The sequence below is a fragment of the Pinus tabuliformis genome, chromosome 7 (assembly GCF_031772625.1).
Source record: "Pinus tabuliformis cultivar Carrire ecotype Pingquan chromosome 7, CPIR1, whole genome shotgun sequence".
Classification (NCBI taxonomy): Eukaryota; Viridiplantae; Streptophyta; class Pinopsida; order Pinales; family Pinaceae; genus Pinus; species Pinus tabuliformis.
This window is the reverse complement of record NC_142293.1, coordinates 1,737,972,171-1,737,994,222: the sequence shown is the minus strand read 5'-3', so window position 1 is coordinate 1,737,994,222 and position 22,052 is coordinate 1,737,972,171. Positions and strand designations below refer to the sequence as shown.

General features: G+C 39.4%; 1 pseudogene; it reads left to right on the top strand.

Moving 5' to 3' along the window:
- The first annotated feature begins 17,210 nt into the window (after nucleotides 1-17,210).
- Nucleotides 17,211-18,518, top strand: LOC149255281 (puromycin-sensitive aminopeptidase pseudogene; annotated as a pseudogene).
- The last annotated feature ends 3,534 nt before the right edge of the window (nucleotides 18,519-22,052 follow it).

Here is a 22,052-nt window from a genome sequence, read left to right as displayed (position 1 = left end):
TGGCAACACCAACACCAAGACACTCTCCCCCTTTGACATGAAGGGCAAAGGGCAGACCAAGATATTCTATCCCCTATGCTATTCATGCTCCCCCTGAGTACATGCTGAATTGTCTGATTGAGCTTCCCTTTGTACATGCTGAGATGCACTAAAATTGTCCATGCTCCCCCTGAGCATAATAAGAGTCTACAAAAATATTCTCCAAAAGAATAACATGACTCTATAACTCAACTATATAAATATGACCTTCCTATCACCAATGACTTATGCATACATCCATCTCCCAACCCAGTGGGGATATACCAAATTTGACTCATCCACCCAACCAAGTGGGGATATACCAACTGTTTATACATGACAGAAATATAATTACATCATTCATCCCATGCAAAGTGGGGATACAAATTACATCATTTGTCCAATAGGACTCATTCAAATGTATGAGAAGACATATCACACCCTAAACTTTTACATGACTTAAGCAACAAAAGGTATAAATATTTGAAGCCATAGCTGGACTTCAGCAACCATAATTCCAACAATGCAGAATGCGAGTGAAGGCTAATGCTCCCCCTGAACATGTGCTACCTGTGCGTTGTTAACAAGTCAATGATCAAGGCATCTTTGTCAGTTAGATAAAAATTAATGAACAAAGCATATTAATAGACTGTAGTCATCAATCATCAGATAGGGCACCAATATCAAGGCCTGCCCCACTGTTTTTATTGTCTAAAAAACATATACGCTCCTTAACCCACATAAACCTACATGTGTATGCAACTATACTTCATGAAACACACGGCTAATAACCTTTCTCTGAAAAATTGGATTTAATAGTAGGATGATGTAGCAACTACTCCCAGCTTTTGTCTGAGATATTCAAAAGTTTCTCTAGGTAGTGGTTTAGTGAATATATCAACAACATGTTCTTTGGAGGGAACATACTACAATTTGACCTTTTGTTCAAGCACTTGTTCACGTAGAAAATGGTATTTGATGGGTATGTGCTTGGTCTTGGAGTGCACGACTGGATTCTTTGAAATACTGATGGCACTTGTATTATCACATAGAATGGAGATGGGTGGAGTACATGTGATCTAAATGTCGTGCAAGGTTTACATCATCCAAAGTAGTCGTGTGCAGAAAGATGCAGCAACCACATATTTTGCTTTAGCTGTAGATAAAGCAATTGAACTTTGTTTCTTGTTGAACCAAGACACTAACCTAGAACCCGTATAGAATGCACCACCACTAGTGCTTTTTCTGTCATCAACACTTTCTACCTAATTTGCATTTGTATATGCATGAAGAGTAAGATCCATATCTCTAGGATACCATAAACCAAAGTCCTTAGTTCCTTGAAGATATTTGAAAATTCTTTTGACTACCTGAAGGTGTGATTCCTTTGGATTTGCTTGGAATCTTCCAGCTATTCCTATTACATGCATGATGTCAGGTCAGGTACCTGTTAGATAAAGTAGACTGTTAATCATGGATCTGTAAGTTGGTTGATGTACTACTGTTGATTCATCATTTGAGCTGAGATTGCATCCTGTTACCATTGGTGGTACATACAGGTTTAGAATCTTCCATTCCATACCTTTTCAAGATCTATTTGAGATATTTGGTTTGTGAAAGAAAAATACCATCTTTATTTTATTGAACTTGTAGACCAAGAAAATAGGTAAGTTCCCCAAGCAAGGACATTTCAAATTCTTGCTGCATTACTGAAGCAAAATTATGACTCATGGATTATTCATTGCTACCAAAAATGATATCATCAACATAAACAATACTAATTAGCAATTTATTAGTTTCAATCTTTGTATATAGATTGCTATCTGCTTAACCTTTTGTAAAGTCTTGTTGGTGCAGATATTTGCCAAGGACGTAATACCACGCCCTTGGAGCCTGTTTCAGCCCATAGAGGGCCTTTTTTACTCTTCATACAAGTTTTGCATCATTTCCAAGAATGAATCCTTCTGGTTTTTCAATTTAAACTTCTTCTTCTAAATCTCCATTTAGGAAGGTTGATTCTACATCCATTTGGTATACTTTGAATTTCTAAAAGCTAGAAAGAGCAAGAAACATCCTTATGGCTTCAAGTCTAGAAACATGTACAAAAGTTTCTTCAAAATCTATACCTTCTTGTTGAGCATACCCTTTACAAACAAGTCTAGCCTTGTTTCTAATGACTTCTCCATTTTCATTTAGCTTGTTTTCGAATATCCATTTAGTTCCTATAATATTTTTATCATGAGGTCTAGGAACTGATTCCCAAGTATCATTTTTTTCAATTTTCTCAAGTTCTTCATCCATGGACTTGACCCAACATTCATCTTTGCATGCTTCTTTTACATTTTGACGTTTGGTGGAGGATAGTAATGCTAGATAGCTTGAGGTCCCTATAATAGTTCTTCTTGTCTATACACCTGCCTCTTTTTCCCGTAAGATTTGAGTTTCTGGATGATTTTTCTGAACATACCTGGACGGAGTCTTTTCTTCTACCATTATCTCTTCTTTTGGTGCTTCATTGGTTTCTTCTTCAATATGATTTTGATTTGATGTGGGAAAATAATCCCCATTTTCTTCATTGTCATAATCTTCTGTTGATTTTATCTGTTTTGGATTTTTGCATGCTTCATCAATTACAACATCAATGCTTTCAACAAATTTTCCAAGTCTTTTATTATAACATTTATATCCTTTACTTCTGGAAGAATAACCAAGAAGAATACCTTCATCTGCTCTGGGTTCAAACTTACCATGTTTTTCATCAACACTTTTGATATAACATTTGCTTCCAAAAACTTTGAAGTATTTTACAGTAGGAGTCTTACCATACCAAAGTTCATGTGGAGTTTGAGAGCTGTTTACCCGAACATTTGCTTGGTTGAGAATAGTTACGGCAGCGAATGTGGCTTCACCCCAGAAGGTTGCAGGAGTTCCAGATTCATCTAGCATAGCTCGAGCCATTTGTTGAACTGTTCTATTCATTCTTTCTACCACACCATTTTGCTGAGGAGTCGTTGTGGTGGAGAATTGCCTTTTTATTCCATTTTTTTCACAAAAGTCAAAGAATTCATCCGAGGTAAATTCCCCTTCTTGATTAGATTTGAGGCATTTGATTTTTCGATCTGATTCACGTTCAACCAAAGCTTTGAAGGCTTGGAACTTTTCAAAAGCTTCATCTTTATGCTTTAGAGGACCTATCCAACACTGTTATAGACATTTTTGTGCCTTACAGCATTGAGCATGAAATGTCCATAATCTAAGGGATCCAAAGTCCCTAAACATGTTGTTCCTACCCCTAGATGAACAAGGCTAACAAACCACAGCAATTCACAGAAGTTCTCCACCAGAAACTGCTCAAAAACAAGTCAATTCAGGATCAATTCAGTGGCTCCACTAGTTGTCTGCGCTGAATGTCAAAGCCAACACTGGCTACCTGCACTGCAACGCAGGTAGAAGCACTACTAGGGTGCGTTGAGCGAGATTTGAAAAATGGCAAGTTCATTCCAAGAGGTGTCAAGACCCAGGAAGCTTCCAGAATCTTCCTCAATCACACTTGCCTCAGTGAATTCGACTGATGATGAGTAAGAGGTTCCCAATCTCCAAGTGGAAGCAAGAACCTCCAAGTGGAATCAAGAACTGACAGAGGGAGAGGACACTAGTCAGATCTCAAGCTGACTCATCCTCTCTACAAACATCTATATATGGATCTCTCCTCCATGAGATCTAGAGGCTGGAATTTTGTTATTGCAAAGAATTGCTGTTGGTTTGAGATTGGAATCATTGGGTGCTTAATGCTTTGAAGGGGGTGAAGATAGGAATTCCATTTGCTGGGAAGGAGATGCTGGATTGGAGCCCTCTGGGTTGTATCTCTTCCTGAACCTTGTTATTCATCAATAAAGCTATCTTGGTTTCTCCTATATACTGATGTATCTTTGATGTATGATTGCATTAGTATGTTTAGTTTATTTCTAATCCTGAACTAGTTATGAATATGAATCCATGTCTTGTGTAGTGTTCTCTTCTTGTAATCTTGCAGAAACCTCTTGAAGCTAGGCGAGTGAGAAGGCAAGTAGCTGGGAACTCTCAAAGAGAAGAGAAACCGGATCGAGGGACAAACGGAAGACACCAGTTAGTCCATCCATCTCTCTTCATTCTTAATTCATAAAGGAAGAATACTAGAATAGCTGTCTCTGTTTGTTGCTAAGGCACTGTCACACCTTAGGTGGATAGGATCGTCCTGCATAGGCATTTTTCCCCACAACAAATTGGCGACTCCGCTGGGGAGATCTGTTTAGTCATTTTATTTGTGTCTCTATCATTGTTTGTTTCATAGACTCAACAACAGTAATCGAACTGCATCTGCTATTCTCAGATGCAAAGTAGACAGCTGCTGCTTTGATCCAATCACTGGATTTGTCTATGATATGAACAATGGACTCACAAATGATTTGATGATCCTTTGTGATAGATCTTAGTACTCCCTCAAAGCATCCCTTTGATTGTACCTTGCTTGTTGCTTTTATTTGGCCTGAAACTGTAGATTAATTAGCAATCTGTGACCTAGAACCCAGTGAGAAACTCTCGTTTCTCTTTCAGCGCAGACCCTGTGAAGAGGTTTTGCATTTCAACGCAGGTCCCGTGAAGGCTACTTGCGCTGAATGTCAAAACCCCTGTGTTGAGGTTGCGCTGATCCAGTTTGGCCTTGTGCAGCTGGGGTTCTCTGCTGTGTTTTGCCTTGTTTTGATCTCTGATTTTTGCAGCCTGTAACCAGCATAGGTACCAGTCTGATAACTCCTTTTCTCTGCTTAAATTCCGCCTCCTTTTGTACAAAAAGACTATGAGTGTTTTTATGTGTTTGTGGCGTCATTTACAGTCTTCCTTTGCAAGGGTGAAATAATCATCCTGTAGCCCTTGATTCAGATCTGTTGATTGTGATCTTAGGAGAGAGTTCATTGGCTGTTTACAGTTGATTATACATTTACTTTTGCTTTTGGTTTGAGTTTGTCTCTTTTAAGTGTCGAAACAAGTGTTCATTTCGAAAATCGTTAAGTGTTGTAATCTCTTCTACCCTCTCTGATTTCGAAAAATTAAACTTGTTTGTATTTGTCATTTAAAAGCAAATTCAAAGTTGTACAAAAAGCTTTCTTTGTAGGCATCAATACTAAGAGAGTGGAAAACAAACACCTGCATTGTGCATTTGCATCTTGATAGTTTGCATGTTTGATTTAGGAAAAGTGCATTAGAGTGTGCTGATTGCTCTTTGAGAAAAGATGGTGTCTTTCTTTTCCCTTAGTAGCTAGGATTTTCATAAGTTGAAAAGATATAAAGCTTGCTTATCATCTTTAGACTGAATTTAGGAATTGTATCATACATCTCGTGGTGAACCTCAAAAGGCAAACTTCTAAAAAGATCAACCTAAAATAAGTTGAATGAACTTAACAACGCTTTGCAACATAACGCACAACATAGAGGTCTAGGCTAGAGACGTGTTCCGGCATCATAAAGCCTGGTGACTGTCGATCTCGTTGATGGTGGGTGATTCCTCCTGAGGGACGATAGCGCCAGTATGGATTGTGCTCCCACGTACCGTCGCGTATATATTGGGAGACCCCTATAGGCATAAAACCTTTATCCTTAGGAAGCCGTGTCGGCCACCCTACTGATCGCAATGCACTAAACACAACATTCAGGAAGATCGACCGCTCGTACCCTAAAAAGTATTCTGCGGTTTTGCGAAAAGTTTGACACACCCTCTGCCTAGAACTCTAGAGTAGTTCCTTTTGGCCTTTTTCAGACTTTATAACGGAAAAAGTCCATTCGAGCATTTGTCACTTCGGGCTCGTTAAAACATCGAAGGAGACTAGAGTCATCTTTAGCTTTTTCTCGACTCTTTAAAAGTGAAAAAGCAAGTTGTGTCTAAAGCATCGTTAAAATTTATTTTAAACGGAACAATCACCCCTTCTTCCTGCGTTGATCTTTAGGTTGAGAAAATGGAGCACACCAACCAAGGAATTCCCCTTGGTGGGAATCCTAGTCCCTTCTCCTCTTGGGGAGATGTTGGTGCGCCTCATATGGCCACATTGTCGCTTCCAGGACTGACAATTGGCTTGCCGGTCTGGCTCTTCTCAACCAATGTCGTTCAGAACACCACTATTCCTGAACAGTCGAATCAACAGTCAGACCAGACCAGAGTTACCCACCAGCCTTCTACTTCATCTAATTCTTCCTCTCCTCCTTCCTCTTCGCTTGACGAAACTGGTAAAACAAAAAACCAAGTTCCTAAGGAGAAGAAGGAAAAGAAGAAGAAGAAGGAGCCAAAAGCGACTGGGGGCAAACAAGTGGCATCTGACAAAAATCCACACACAGCACTGACTAGGCCTAAATCGCCATGTGTCATATGCAAGGGAGACCACTTCCACAGAGATTGTCCCTGCATCCCTCGGATACTAAGGGACTGGTCTCCCCGTTTGCACAATTCGGTGGTGTCAACCTCTGATAGCCATGTTGACAGCTCACCGTCGACTAGTGAAAGTGAAGTCACAGGACAGAGAGGGAAAGCTATATTTCCCTGCAAACTGTGTGAAGGCGACCATGCCATCCACCGTTGTCCCTTCTTAGATGAGGCTAAAAGAGTTTTGGAAGATCGCCTGATTTTACGAGCGCAACTTCCTCCTGGATATCAAAAACTCCTGCCAAGTCCTTCACCAGTTGAGAACCCGGCTGGCCCGCTCAGGTGGTCAGCTGAAGCACCTATCATTGAGGACGAACCGTCTGAATCCATACCTGATGAAAGTCAAAAGGTTGAGGTGGCAGTTGACCCGGTTTTGCCTTCAGAGGCTCTATCCTTGAATGATACCATCACAGAGGAGAATAAAGACGACACCGTCCAAATTCTCTTCATCAACACAGACTCCGACGAACAAGGGGGCAATTTGCCCATTCCTTTATCGCAGGAAGGAACTTCGTCAGAGTCATACCCGGCCATCTATTCGGTCCCACCACCAAGCAACCTAGTTGTCTCGTTCGACTGGAACCAACTAGGCAGACCCCGTTTGCCAGCAAGCATACCATTCATAATTATCGTTCAAATATACAGAATGGTAATGGCTGGCACTATCATTGATGAGGGGGCATCTGTGAGTATCCTTTCCTCTATTGCTTGGAAAGCACTTGGTTCACCAGCGCTTTTGCCTGAAATGAGAAATCTGACAGGCTTCGATAAAGGAACCAGTCGACCTTTAGGGATCCTCCCCAATGTGCCCATCACATTGAAAGGGAAGACCGTTCAAATGAACGTGATGGTCGTTCAAGGACCCTTGGATTATAACCTACTCCTTGGACGAGACTATATATATTGCATGGGAGCCATCATCTCCTCACTCTTTAGAGTAATGTGTTTTCCGCATGAAGGAAGAGTGGTCAAGCTCGTGGACCAACTTTCATTTCCCGGATCACGCATCGCAAATAGTCATGTACCATCCCTAAATGGTCTCTTCACGCAAGAAATGTCTCAACCCACGGTCCATCCTCCCGATGAGCGTGAGTAATCCGGAAGGATATGACTGGAACCCAGGGGGCATGCGTCATGGTCTGCTTCGGCAGAAAAACTTTGGGTATAGAGTAGGTTTCCGTGGGAGAATATGACTAGTCTGTACCCCGCCCATGCTGGAAGAGGGTTATTCTAGAATAAGATTCTTTTGTCAAAGTTACGTGTTTGGCACTAAGGTCATTCACCTTTGTCTATCTCGGTAGACACCGCCGAAGAAGTGTTTTGTTTGAAAGATTAACGGAACAATCTTTTGGTAACCTGAAAGAGGTAGGCCTTTCCTGGTAGAACAAATGTTTTACTTGCAAATTGAGGGGTAACTTTGAAATCATACTTTATACATGGGGGCATGCAAACCTTTTGGGATGCAAGCAAGGGGCGGCTATTTATTTTTTAAATTTTTAGGTCCTCCCTTTAAACCTGTAGGTCTAACCCTTTAAACTCGTAGGATTAGTCGTTTCCAAACTTGCATAACGAAAGGATCCGGAGCAAAGCTTTGTAAGATGAAGCTCCATAAAAAATAGAATCTTAATGAGACATTCTTATCATACGACTGGGTAAACGAGCAGTTTTAGCACACAGTTCATGCTCGTTAAAAAATAAACGCAAGATCCGAGCAGTTTTAGCGCATAGTTCATGCTCGTTAAAAAATAAACATAAGATCGAGCAAATATTTCCACCCGCGTTTAAGCTCGTTAAAAAATGAACTATCCCGGTAAATAACCACAGTGAATGTAATATCATCAGCCATTAAAGCCTTGGTCGTGTTTGCACCGTCACCTCCACTTTTCCATTGGCCGATCGTTCACTTCCATATGATTGTTTACCCATTTTGAGGAACAACTGCGAAGAGTGATTTCACTAGCCATCCTTGTGACACTGCCGTGATTGGAAAATTCCAACCCGTACATGGAATCAGCTGCTAACCCGTTTTATTACTCGTTCCTCAAAAGACGAGTCTTCTTTAAGCTCTTTTCATCTGACTCGTAAAATATGAAAAGATTGTCGAGTTTTGGCCTTCCAGCTCTTTAAAGCGACCGGAAGAGCTATCCCTCCTCTAGATTTTAATCTTTTTGGACCTGAGGGATTATTGCACAAAAAGATCGAGCGCTTGTTTTGTTCGGCTCGTTAAAACTATCGAAAACTCATCCCTTCTGTATTGTTTTATACTTTTTCGGACTTAAGGGATTAGATGACGAAAAAGGACTTCCGGAGTTGACTTTACGTACCTTTTCAGACTCTCTAAAAATGAAAAGGACCGAGTTATCTTTGTCGTTAGACTCGTTAAAAACATTAAATAGCGACAAACTTGTCTTTAGACGAGAACGAGTTTCACTATCGCTAGGCTCGTTAAAACATAGCGATGGGCTTGCCCGAAGGGCAGGTTATAGAACAAGCATATGTTATCCTCCTCAAGCTTGAAAAAAATAAAGAGGTACTGGTCAGCAATGACTGGGGAAAAATTGGGAGAAACTCAAGAAAACTTTGATGGTAGCAAGTCGCTCTTGAACATGACACTTTTCCTCCGTACCGCAATCAGGTTGGGTTGTTTCATTCACCGGTCACATCACCATGGTCTCGCCATACCATCCATATTTGGGGTAATGCTACCGATCCATCGCATCAGTGTCACCATATGTTCAAGAGAAGTCGTTCAGAAAAGTCAACCGTGTCCCATCCACTGCCGTACATTATCCTTCATCCTTTCATGACCGCCACCCTGAATCATATGTCACAGATCGTTTTCACCTCCATCAAAATCATTAGCTCCATTCCACGTCATTGATGTGGGATTCATTAAGGCCCTCCTTTGACGGATCGCTTCTTGTCGACTTCAGCTCATTATCCAAGAAGTTGATCTAGGAACAACCCCTTCAGTACTTTGAAGCTTGCATGCCTCAATGGCAAGTTTCTCACTTTCGGCGACAGGTATACATCAATGACCTTCGACCGAAAGATTTTGCGTGGTGTTCGACGCCAAGTCCTTTATTCACACCACGTGAATTGTACTGCAGTACCTTGAGGGTCATTATCATTATCGGTGATTCCTCTCGCGCTTGTTAACGGTTTACCTCATTGACCGGTAATCAAGCGATGTCTTTCCATGTTCGACTTCAGAACATTTCTCACATGGATCGACTTGTACTTAGAGTGAAGATTGAACGAGTTTGAAGACCCCGTATCTAGTTTCATCCATCCAGGCTGCGATATATATTCAGGAAAGATAAAGACATTGACATGTACATCATTGCAGCAGATAATCATCCTACCCAAAGGATGATAATTTCATCAAAATTATCAGTCTACCATCAGACGATTGTCTGTTCTATGTACAGAAAAATGAATTTATAAAGCTGAGCATGGGAATGCCCGCCTCAGCTAGATCATGAAAGAAGTATGAAAAATAATGTATGGTATTGTATCTTATTACAGGTCTCCTCCCAGCATTGGATGAACTTCGGATCCTCCTGATAAAGCATTTCACCCGATAAACGGCCTCATACTTTAGGGGGCAACTGTTATAGACATTTTTGTGCCTTACAACATCGAGCATGAAATGTCCATAATCTAAGGGATCCAAAGTCCCTAAACATGTTGTTCCTACCCCTAGAGGAACAAGGCTAACAAACCATAGCAATTCACAGAAGTTCTCCACCAGAAACTACTCAAAAACAAGTCAATTCAGGATCAATTCAGTGGCTCCACTAGCTGTCTGCGCTGAATGTCAAAGCCAACACTGGCTACCTGCACTGCAACGCAGGTAGAAGCACTACCAGGGTGCGTTGAGCGAGATTTGACAAATGGCAAGTTCATTCCAAGTGGTGTCAAGACCCAGGAAGCTTCCAGAATCTTCCTCAATGACACTTGCCTCAGTGAATTCGACTGGTGATGAGTAAGAGGTTCCCAATCTCCAAGTGGAAGCAAGAACCTCCAAGTGGAATCAAGAACTGACAGAGGGAGAGGACACTAGTCAGATCTCAAGCTGACTCATCCTCTCTCCAAACATCTATATATGGATCTCTCCTCCATGAGATCTAGAGGCTGGAATTTTGTTATTGCAAAGAATTGCTGTTGGTTTGAGATTGGAATCATTGGGTGCTTAATGCTTTGAAGGGGGTGAAGATAGGAATTCCATTTGCTGGGAAGGAGATGCTGGATTGGAGCCCTCTGGGTTGTATCTCTTCCTGAACCTTGTTATTCATCAATAAAGCTATCTTGGTTTCTCCTATATACTGATGTACCTTTGATGTATGATTGCATTAGTATGTTTAGTTTATTTCTAATCCTGAACTAGTTATGAATATGAATCCATGTCTTGTGTAGTGTTCTCTTCTTGTAATCTTGCAGAAACCTCTTGAAGCTGGGCGAGCGAGAAGGCAAGTAGCTGGGAACTCTCAAAGAGAAGAGAAACCGGATCGAGGGACAAACAGAAGACACCGGTTAGTCCATCCATCTCTCTTCATTCTTAATTCATAAAGGAAGAATACTAGAATAGCTGTCTCTGTTTGTTGCTAAGGCACTGTCACACCTTAGGTGGATAGGATCGTCCTGCATAGGCATTTTTCCCCACAACAAACACATTTTGGAAAAATCATCAATGAACAAAATAAAGTATTCTTCTCCACAAGGTGACTTTTTCCTTGATGGTCCACATAAATCAGTATGGACAAGTTCAAGAGGCTTACTAGCTAACCCTTCTTTTTCCATGAAGTGAACTCTGGTTTGCTTTCCTATTTGACATGGTTTTCATATTGTATTTTCTGGGATGCTGATATCTGGAAGATCATGAACAAGCTTGAATCTGCATGCTTTTCTTATTTGAGAAAATCTTAGATATCCCAATCTTCTATGCCACAGTCAGTTTTCATCATTTTTGCTTAGATAGCATTGTTGTTGTCCTCCCTTGAGTATGTATAAGTTGTTTGGAGTTCTTGTACCTTTGATCACAGTCTCCTGTATCAAGCTCACGAACAACACATCTGTTTGATCGAAACACCACTTCATTTCCTTGATCACACATTTGACTGACACTCAATAGGTTATGCTTTAAACCATCTACATACATAACATTTCCAGCTTTAACCTTTTCTTTCAAGAAAACAAAGCCTTTACCTTTTATGATAGCAGGAGTGTCATTTCCAAATGAGACATTCTTTTCCTTTTCTAGGGCATTATATGAGTGAAGTTTTCTTTGTCATTTGTCATGTGTTTTGAGCATCCACTGTCGATGTACCACTAATTTTATTGTCCTTTTGCATACAAGGCTATACCACATATTTTTGTTTGAGATTCTTTTCTTCTCCATATCTTGGGATTTAATGGAGTTTGCTCCTTTTGAGATGTTTGCCAAAATTTTCTCCTACATTCAGATTCTTCATGACCAAAGTTGTTACAGATTGAGCATTCTATTTCATTTTCAAGAAGAGAAAAGTTATTATAGGAAATTTTCTTGATTCCTGTTACATTTCTTTGATTTCATGCTTCTCTAGTCATGATGGTTTTGTAAGCAACACATTGAGCAAATTTTTGTCCAAAATTATGACATGAAAAACATTGCCCATTAAAGAAGTTCTTGCGACTATCAAATCTATTGACTTGGTGATTGTAGTTTCTATTGATATTCATCTTTGGAGAAAATTGAGTATGATTTACCTGAGATTGGTTGTGGCTTCTATTCATCCTTGGAGTAAATTGAGTTTGATTTACCTGGCGATCTGCTTTATGCCTTTGTTGATGATTGTCATATTGTTCACTGGTCTTTGCTGCATCAAGATAGCTTTTGGTGGAGGTTAACGGCTTTTGTGATTGAGATACTTCTTCAGTATATCGAAGACCTATATTTATCAGAGGAGAACGCTGAACTTTGATAATTTCATTTAAAGTTTCTAATCCTTTAGCAAATCTAAGATTGAGAAATTTCGTTTTCTCAAGATCCTTTCTTAGACCCACAATTCCACATTCTAGTTTTTCATTGTGTTTTTCCTTTTTAGCAAGTTGGTATGTCAAGGTATCTATAATCATATTCTTTTCTTATAAACAAATTTTGAATTTAGATATTTCTTCATGAAGGTCTTCCTCTTCTAAAGCATCCCAAAAATTATCATTGTCATAAGTCATGAGAAGTCTGTAATCTTTCCCAGTTTCATCTTCATCACTATTAGATAAACAATCGTTGTCTTCATGAGTATAGTAACTCCTTTTATTCACAACTTGTTCTCTATTCCCTTTTGCATATTCCTTTACTTTTTCAAATTTATCTTTATGAGGACATCTGGTAGCATAATGACTGACTCTGCCACAAGAAAAGAATTTGAAGGGTAACCTACCTCTAAACCTTCCAGAACCTCATTGAAGCTTTTTGAAAAGTTTACCTCATCTTATTCTTATGAAATATGTCCTGATTCATTGTGTTCTTTCTTTCATTTTACTAAATCTTTGAATGTGGCTTCTCTCATATTTGATGGTCCTCCTTTTCTCATCTCAAAGGTAGTTAAGATTTCGTGAAGCTGCGTCATAGTGATATTTTTCATATCCTTCTTTTCTTCTATGGCAGACACTTTGGATTCAAATTTAGCAGACAAGGATCTCAAAAATTTCTCAACTAAGGTAACTTCCTTCATTTCTTCACCCAGATTCTTCATACAATTGACAACCTCATCTATACATAGGAAGTAACTAGCTATACTTTCATCACTATGCATCTTAAGAGTTTCATACTGAATTCTGAGAGTTTGAAGCTTAGCACGTTTTACTTGAGAGTCTCCTTCATAGCTCAGAATGATTTTGTCCCATATTTCTTTGGCTGATTTGAACTACATGACTTTGACAAACTCTGATTGTGACAGACTTCCCAATAAAGTATTGACAACTCTGGCATTGGTTTCATATTGCATTTTACGTGCTATATCTGTAGGAATTGCTGTTGGAATTGTATATCCTCCTTCCACAATTTCCCAGACATCCATTCCAAGCAATTGTAGATAGGATGTGGTTCTTATTTTCTAATAAACAAAGTTGCTCCCATCGAATATTGGCACTCTGATGGATCCCATGCTTTCTTGACTATTCATGTTGATGGATCTCCCTTCAAGCGATCAAGATTCTTCTGAAGGATTATTGGAAATAATACTGAGAGGAGGGTGAATCAGTATTATCAGATCAATAATTTTATTTCCCAAACAGATTTATATACGCTACTTCAGTGAAGTGAACTAGCGTGTACACATGACTGTGCTTAAAGAAACCAACATATATGCATAGAACTTGGGATTTAGACAATTTATCATGTGTTGAGCTTAAACCAGTATATCAGGGATTTATTAGATAATGCAGTAAAAGCAGAGTAAAGAATCACACATAAGCAACACACATGAACACCAAGATTTAAGGTGGAAACCCAATGTGGGTAAAAACCACCTATTGCTGTCATCCCTGTCTTCTTTTAATAATAAGAAAATTTGTTTACAATCTTGTAGTAGTGTAGATTCATACCAGTACGCAGGCTTCTAACTACAAAAGGTTACAACCTTCTCTCATTTTTCAGCTTCTACTGGAAGGGAGCTACAACCCCCTAGCTCTTGTACTAGCCAATATGTTTACTAGTATGTAGGTGCCAGCCTACAGAAAACTCCACTCTTCCACCAGGGACCACGTTTCATGAATTTTTAGATTGGATACTCCTGGATCATAACACCACAAGTTGAAGGCCACGTTTCATCAAATTTTCACACTGGACCCATCAAAGCCTTTTAAACTTAAACTGCATCAACCAATATTCAGTTAATCTGAACAATCAGATCATTGACACCAGAACACTGTGCTGAACCCAGAACCCTGCATCATCATCCAGAGCCATCTGTAACCTCAAAAATCATGCATTAATTGTGTATACGCTACTTCTTTGAACCCAACCTGCGTGTATACGCTACTTCCTTTAACCCAACCTACGTATATATCTAAAGATACTGAATCATAAACTTCTGAACCATAGACTGTACCAATCAGTGACATTCTGAAGATCTACTGTCATATTACAAAGTTCAAAACAAATACCAGCAAGGATCACCCTTCCATCTCAATCAATCAATCGGACTCAATTTCCTTATATAATATTTCTACGTTCAGATCTAAGAGGACTTCATTGATAGACAACAATAAAACCATAGAATTTGATCAGATAGATCAGTCAGATCTAAACAAAAGCTTTTCTTTTTGTATACACTACTTGAAAGAGTTGAACCTGCATGTACAGGTGCTTTGACCAAGACAAACTTGCATACAGATCTACAAATTTTGACTCAGAACTTTGCTGCAATTCCAGACTTCAGACAAACCCAGATCATGACAGATAACAAATAGAACAGGCGCAAAACATCAGATTTGGTCTTAAACAATATCAGATCATTCAAGAATAAGTCATTTCAAGTCTCATGATTCCTGATCCAATGTTGAACTCAAGGTGCACATGAATATTTTAGATCCAGTCCCAAACATAACCCTATAACATAATATATACTTCAGATAGAAGTATTCCTTAGAATCTCATTTCTTGCACCACTTGGCCTAATGATATTCTCCTCCTTATATACTCTTAGGACTTTCTCAATACCTTGGACCAAAACCACTTAGGACCAATACCTTGGACCCAATACCTAGGGTCAATACCTTGGACCAAATTCCTTGGACCAATTACCTTGGACCAAAATACCTTGGATCAAATACCTTGGACCAAAAACTTGGTTTCCAACATGTATGTGCTCTTCCTCTTGTGAAAGTGTGTGTATATGTTATATGCTACTTTTGTTCTGTTAAAATGCGTGTATACGCGTGTAGAGCTATAAAAAGGGTCTCTTTCACCTCTAATTACCTCACATTAATATGTCAATCCGGGAGCGTTTTGTTATTTCAAAGAGTGTCTCAGTCTGAGGCTATCATTTTCCAGAGTAATGCTAGTAGTACAGTGTTCAGAAATACAAGAGTAAACGGATGCTTGTCTACAGCTTAACTACTTCAAAAGAGTAAATCACACACTCAAAAGACTAAGAAACTTATTAGTCAAGGGTTCAGTAGCAATAACCCATCCCTTTGGAAACTGATGGAAAAGGAAATCAGAGAACAGATCGTGGATCTGGGAGCCAGAAAGTAAATTCCAAGGCTCACTACAGCCTTAGATCGTCTCCCACACCAAAATAACAAATACCAGTAAATGGAACGGCAGATAAGAAAATGGAACAGCAAATAAGAAATCGAACAGAAAGTCTGTAATGGAACAACAATTCTTAAATGGAACAGCAGCTAAAGAAATAGAACAACAACTCAGTCTCACAAGCAGTAACAAACTTAATCTATCAAATCAAATGTATTAATCATATTCAAACGACAATCTTTCACTCTTAAGGCAGATCGAACATCACACACTAATGGAACAACACCGGTTACTGATAAACTATGGAACAGCGCTGAAAACCATATACGCACACAGCACACTTAAATAGTAATATGATCTAAGCATCAATCTCAGTTAGAAGGTGTTATCACTCAAGAAAAAATTTTAAATTTTTCGCATCAGTTCGATTGTTTGTCAAAAGCACATAAATCCTTTCTATCAGTTTCGCAGCGCAGCATGTTTTAAGTGATTTCGTAGCGCATAATTCATATTTTGCACTGGCTACGCTACGAAATCGGGGATTTGTCCTAATCCATAGCAGACCTTACCCAGCTGTCATGTTTATCAAAATTCATTTGGTTTGCATCAACAGTTGTCAGCTTATAAGTTTTTTTTAGTACCCCAGCAGATGGTGTTTCATTAGGTTAATCTGGAGCACTCTTTCCTTGGAAGAAGCCTTCTGTGGTAATCAGTAGAATCAACAAGGAATCAGACTGCGGATATCACATCATTTATTCTGGCACTGTTGCAAGTGCAAGGGAAGCTCTCATGTCAGGGGTTCCTTCTATTGCAATATCTTTGAATTGGGAAATGACAGATATTTAAAGCGGATTGATGAAAATACTGCAAGAAACGAGGTTTGACAAGCTGTTATATATGGGCCTGTCCTCCATTGAAGGGAGAGGATTATATTCTTTATTGCCACCCAGAGATATAGAAGACACCGAAATCTGATAAGCTCTGTGAATGGTATCTTGCAATGTTGCGGAAGGCCACAAAGGAGAACATTGTTGTCACTTCATTGTTTCTGGCAAACGCTGGGCTTGCAGCCAGTGTAAGAATTTTCAATTATGTGATATATGTTACGAGGCACAACAAAAGCTTGATGAAAGGGAGTGGCATCCTGTCAACAGTAGGGAAAAACATTTATTTAATTCTGTTGAAGTGACAGATGTTCCTGCAGATACTGGGGATAAAGATGAAATTTTGGAGAGTGAATTCTTTGATACCCGTCAGGCCTTTCTTAGCCTTTGTCAAGGAAATCATTACCAATATGATACTTTGCGACGTGCCAAGCATTCTTCCATGATGGTTCTTTATCACTTACATAATCCTACAGCACCTGCATTTGTAACCACATGCAATACCTGTCATCATGATATTGAGACAGGGCAAGGATGCCGTTGTGAAACATGTCCCGATTTTGACATATGTAATGCTGCTATCTTGGGTGTTATTGGTCATGAGTATTTCCACAACTGAACTGGTAACAGGGTAACATGCCGGGATTGGTTTCAATTAAGTTTAAAGGAAGGACTTATAGTTTTCAAAGATCAGGAATTCTCATCTGACATGGGCAGTCGTGCTGTTAAGCGAATTGGAGATGTGGTGAAGCTGCGTAATTATCAATTTCCTCAGGATGTTGGTCCCATGGCTCACCCTGTGCATCCACATTCATATATCAAGATGGACAATTTCTATACTGTAACGGTGTATGAGAAGAGAGCAGAAGTTGTCAGGATGTACAAGACCATGTTAGGGCAGTCAGGGTTTCGTAAGGGAATGGATCTTTATTTTCAAAGACATGATGGGCAAGCAGTAACTTGTGATGATTTCCTTGCTGCTATGCGTGATGCCAACAATGCAGATCTTTCAAATTTCTTGTTATGGTATTCACAAGCGGGAACTCCTGTTCTAAAAATGTAATCATCCTACAACTCTGAGGGAAATACTTATACACTTAAGTTGAGGCAAGAAATTCCTCCTACTCTAGGTCAATCAGTGAAAGAACCGATGTTTATACCTGTGGCCGTTGGGTTGCTGGATTCCAACGGAAAAGATCTGCCTCTTTAATCAGTCTATAATCGAGGATCTCTGCAGTCCTTTACTACTGAAGGTCATTTCGTTTCAACAGTAATCCTTCGTATTGAAAAGGAGGAAGAAGAGTTTGTCTTTGTTGACATTCCTGAAAGATCAATTCCCTCTGTACTACGCAATTATAGTGCTCCTGTGCGTATTGTTTTAGATATCACTGATGATGATTTGTACTTTCTACTTGCACATGATTCAGATGAGTTTAACCGGTGGGAGGCTGGCCAGACATTGGCAAGAAAACTCATGCTCTCTCTCGTAGATAAGGCACAACAGAATCAACCATTGAGTGTGGACCCAAAATTTGTCAATGGACTAAGAAGTATTCTTTGTGATTCGAATTTGGACAAAGAGTTCATAGCAAAGGCAATCACTTTACCTGGAGAGGGAGAAATCATGGACCTCATGGAAGTTGCAGATCCAGATGCTGTTCACGGAGTTCGTCGTTTTATTAGAAAACACCTCGCATCTGAATTGCGTGCAGAGTTTTGTAGAGCTGTTGAAACTAACCGAAGCTTAGAGGAATTATTAATAGAAAATGAAAAGGGAAGGATCAAATCCCTTAGTTCCCAGGAAAACGGAGATTCTAAGATCCATAGACCAAGTGGGAGCTCTTGTTGTTACTTGAGCGGAACTTATTTAAACAAGTCAGTTAGTCTCGGTAGGAGGAACAGATCTCCTTTCATCCGCGTATTTTAACATTCAACAAGCTGAGATGCGGTTTAAGATTGTATAAAGATGCAAGCGAAAGGCATTTCTCCAGAAGCTTTCAGAGTTAGTGTTTCAAGTGCCCCTAGTTCTTCAAGTCAAGGTTCTGGTCAAGATGATTATGATGCCCTGGGGGATGTTTATGTTTGGGGTGAGGGAACCTGGGATGGTGTTTTGGGAGGTGCTGTTGAAAAAGACACCAATTTAACAGTTCCAAACACAGATGCACTTCTACCAAAGCCATTAGAGTCTGCATTGGTTTTAGATGTCCATCATATTGCTTGTGGAGTTAGACATGCTCCTCTTGTTACAAGACAAGGGGAAGTTTATACTTGGGGAAAAGGAGCCAATGGAAGATTGGGTCATGGAGATGTGGAAGATCGTAAGACACCTACACTGGTTGAGGTGTTGAAAGACAAGCGTGTTAAGGACATTGCATGTGGCTCCACTTTTACGACAGCTATATGTCTTCACAAGTGGGTATCAGGTGCAGATCAATCAGTATGTTCAGGATGCAGGCAGTCATTTGGATTCACCAGAAAGCGTCACAACTGCTATAATTGTGGATTGGTACACTGCCATTCATGTAGTTCTAAAAAGGATTTGAGAGCTGCACTTGCTCCTAATCCAAATAAACCATATCGTGTATGTGATTCTTGTTTTATCAAATTGAAGAAAGCATTGGAACTAGCTATGGTATCAAATAACAATAAAAGAAATATGATACCCAGGCGTCCAAATGACAACATAGATAGATCAGATAGGCCAGAAACAAAAAATTCAAAAACACAGGGGCTTCCTCCAGAAGCAAAATATCAAACTAAGAGTGGTAAGAAGTCTGATACATCAGCTTCAAATCGAGCTTCCCTTGGCACTGCTTTGCCAAATTTAAAGGATATTAAGTTTTTGGTTTCAGTTGATCCACAACTATCAAAAACACTTCTTTCCCTTCCACAATCTAGAAACACTTCACGAGCTGTCTCTCCATTCTCAAGGAGACCCAGTCCACCTCGTTCTGCAACACCTACTCCTTCTATGGCAGGCCTTGCTTCTTCCAAAACTCTTGTTGATGGCCTTACAAAGACAAATACACTTATGACTCAGGAGATTATGAATTTGCAGGACCAGGTTGGGAACTTGACACACAGATGCAAACAACAAGAAGCAGAGTTACAACAGACAGCAAAACAAGCACAAGAGGCTATGTCTTTGGCTGCTGCAGAATCTCGCAAATGTAAAGTTGCAAAGGAGGCAAATTTAATAATGCAGAAAAGCCTGAGGGGAAGGATTTTCGAATTGGACAGTTGACAGAGAAATTTGCTTCAGACATTGGTGTTAGAAATGATGAAAATATGGGCAAGATGAGGCTTCAGAATAGTTTGAAGGATAAGTCAGAGGTGGATCTTTGTGGAAAATTCATAAATAAAAAAGAGCAGAAGCTCAACGTATGCAAACGGTGGACAGCACATCAAAGACGTGGTAGTTTGCTCCATTTTGGGGTAACTGAAAGGTAAAGGATATACTTCGTTGGATCTGGACATGGTAAGGCATACTAAATACCGATACACAGGGACAGTTTCATATATTTCAGGGTATTGGAAAGGATGTGGCATTAAAGAGCAACATGAAGCATTAAAAGTCCATCACAGCCACCGCCAAAGGGAACCAGATGTCAGTGAACGAAAATGATTGAAGACCAAGGCTGTTATGGAGTTAGAGTCATAGTTGATTTCGGATTTTAGAGCTGTCAATTAACAGTCAGTTGTATTTATTAATTAGTTTCAAATGTTAGTAGGTGTCATCATAGGCAGAATCGAATTCCCCTCATGCTGGAGGAGGAATATCGATTAGTTAGAATAAGGATGCTATATATAGCTGAAACATCTATGTAATGGGGGTTGGAGATTTTATAAAAACAGAGTACTGTTTTGGCTTATGTAGAAAGACAGAGTTCAGTAATATAATAAAACTGCTTTTCTTCTCAGGATTCATAAAGTGTTTCTATGTTCAAGATGTATGGTTTTGCTTTATCCCTGATCTATTTTACAGTTGCATAAATGTGTAATCACTCAGAATTCACTTATGCTGCTCTGATTTCCTGTACACATTCATGAACTGTGGTTTTATAAGAGTTGTGTTTTGAACATTTAAATGCCACATGCCCTGACTTCTATGTAAAGGCTGTATCATTATTTGCTGAAGTTTTATTGACTCCATAGGCCCAATGGAAACTTATGTAATGTTTGTCCAACCTTCATATCTGTTAATGTTATTCTACAAGAGTTAGCCATCTTATTAATAGTCAAAATCAATAACCCTTTGAGAGAGCCCTCTCAGGCTAAGGAGGCTAAGCCTTAGTCAAAAGATTGGTTTGAAACAGTTACTTGAAATCTTCCTGGTCTGCAGCCTTCCAGGGCTTGATTTTGAGATAACATTTTGGTGCGTCTGCCGGGAGCCTGAAGATTACTCATTCCCGAAATTATGAAGCTGAACTTCTGAAGGTAGCAGGAGCTCAGAAGGTTTTTGAGGCTGCAAATCTACCTTGGCGACTCCATTGTTGAAGAATTCGAAATTCATAGATTCATGGTGATTCCACTGGAGTTATGAAGGACCCAGATGCTACCATTCTTAGTTCAAGGTATGCATGCATAGATTTTTCAGGAATTCATGGTTTCCCAAATCATTTTCCCAAGGATGCGTATTTTCTAAGGAATGGTCCAAAATTCAATGGAGAAGATTTGAGTTTAACTTTGAAGCATATATCAGATTTTTGTGATTTTACAGAGCTTATTAGAGTTAAACATGAGGATGTTTGCATTATGTTGTTCTATGATTCATTTCAAGGGAAATGTAAACAGTGGATTGAAAGCTTCCCTACCAAATCCATTAAGTCATTTGAAGACTTTTGGCTTATGTTTTTGGAGGAATGGATAGATAGATCAGATGTGGTGGCAAACTCTCCTTCAATTCAAGGTTTCAAACAATGGAATGATGATCATATTAATGAAGAAATAGATGAAAGTTTTTCTTTGTCCTTGTCTTCTTATCTAAAATCATTTGACTGCAAGGCAGAGGATAAGATGAAATTTTTGAATGAATTTTCCAAAGACATTGAAGGTTTACAAGGTCAAATTCAGGCATATAGTTTTCATAATCATGATCATTATTTTCAGAAGCTTTCTATAGCAGAACACAAGGAGAGAGTGTTGCTTCCTTTCTCTTTCACGATTGAGGAACTGTACACTGTTGTTGAAGATCAGTTTGCACAACCAGAAAATTACGAGAACCATCAAGCTGATTATGTATTCTGGGATCCTATAGCTGACTACATGGAAGAGTTTTACTCTCCAGTGTTTCAGTTTTTCTATGAAGATCAGAGGCAATTTCAGTGGCAGCGGTCATAACAATATCATATTGGCGCTGAACTCCGATGCAGTCAAAGAAATCAAACATCAAATAAGACAAATGATTGGCTACATTGGAAATTTCACATTGATTGAGCTGAAAGAAGTTTGAATTGTTAGG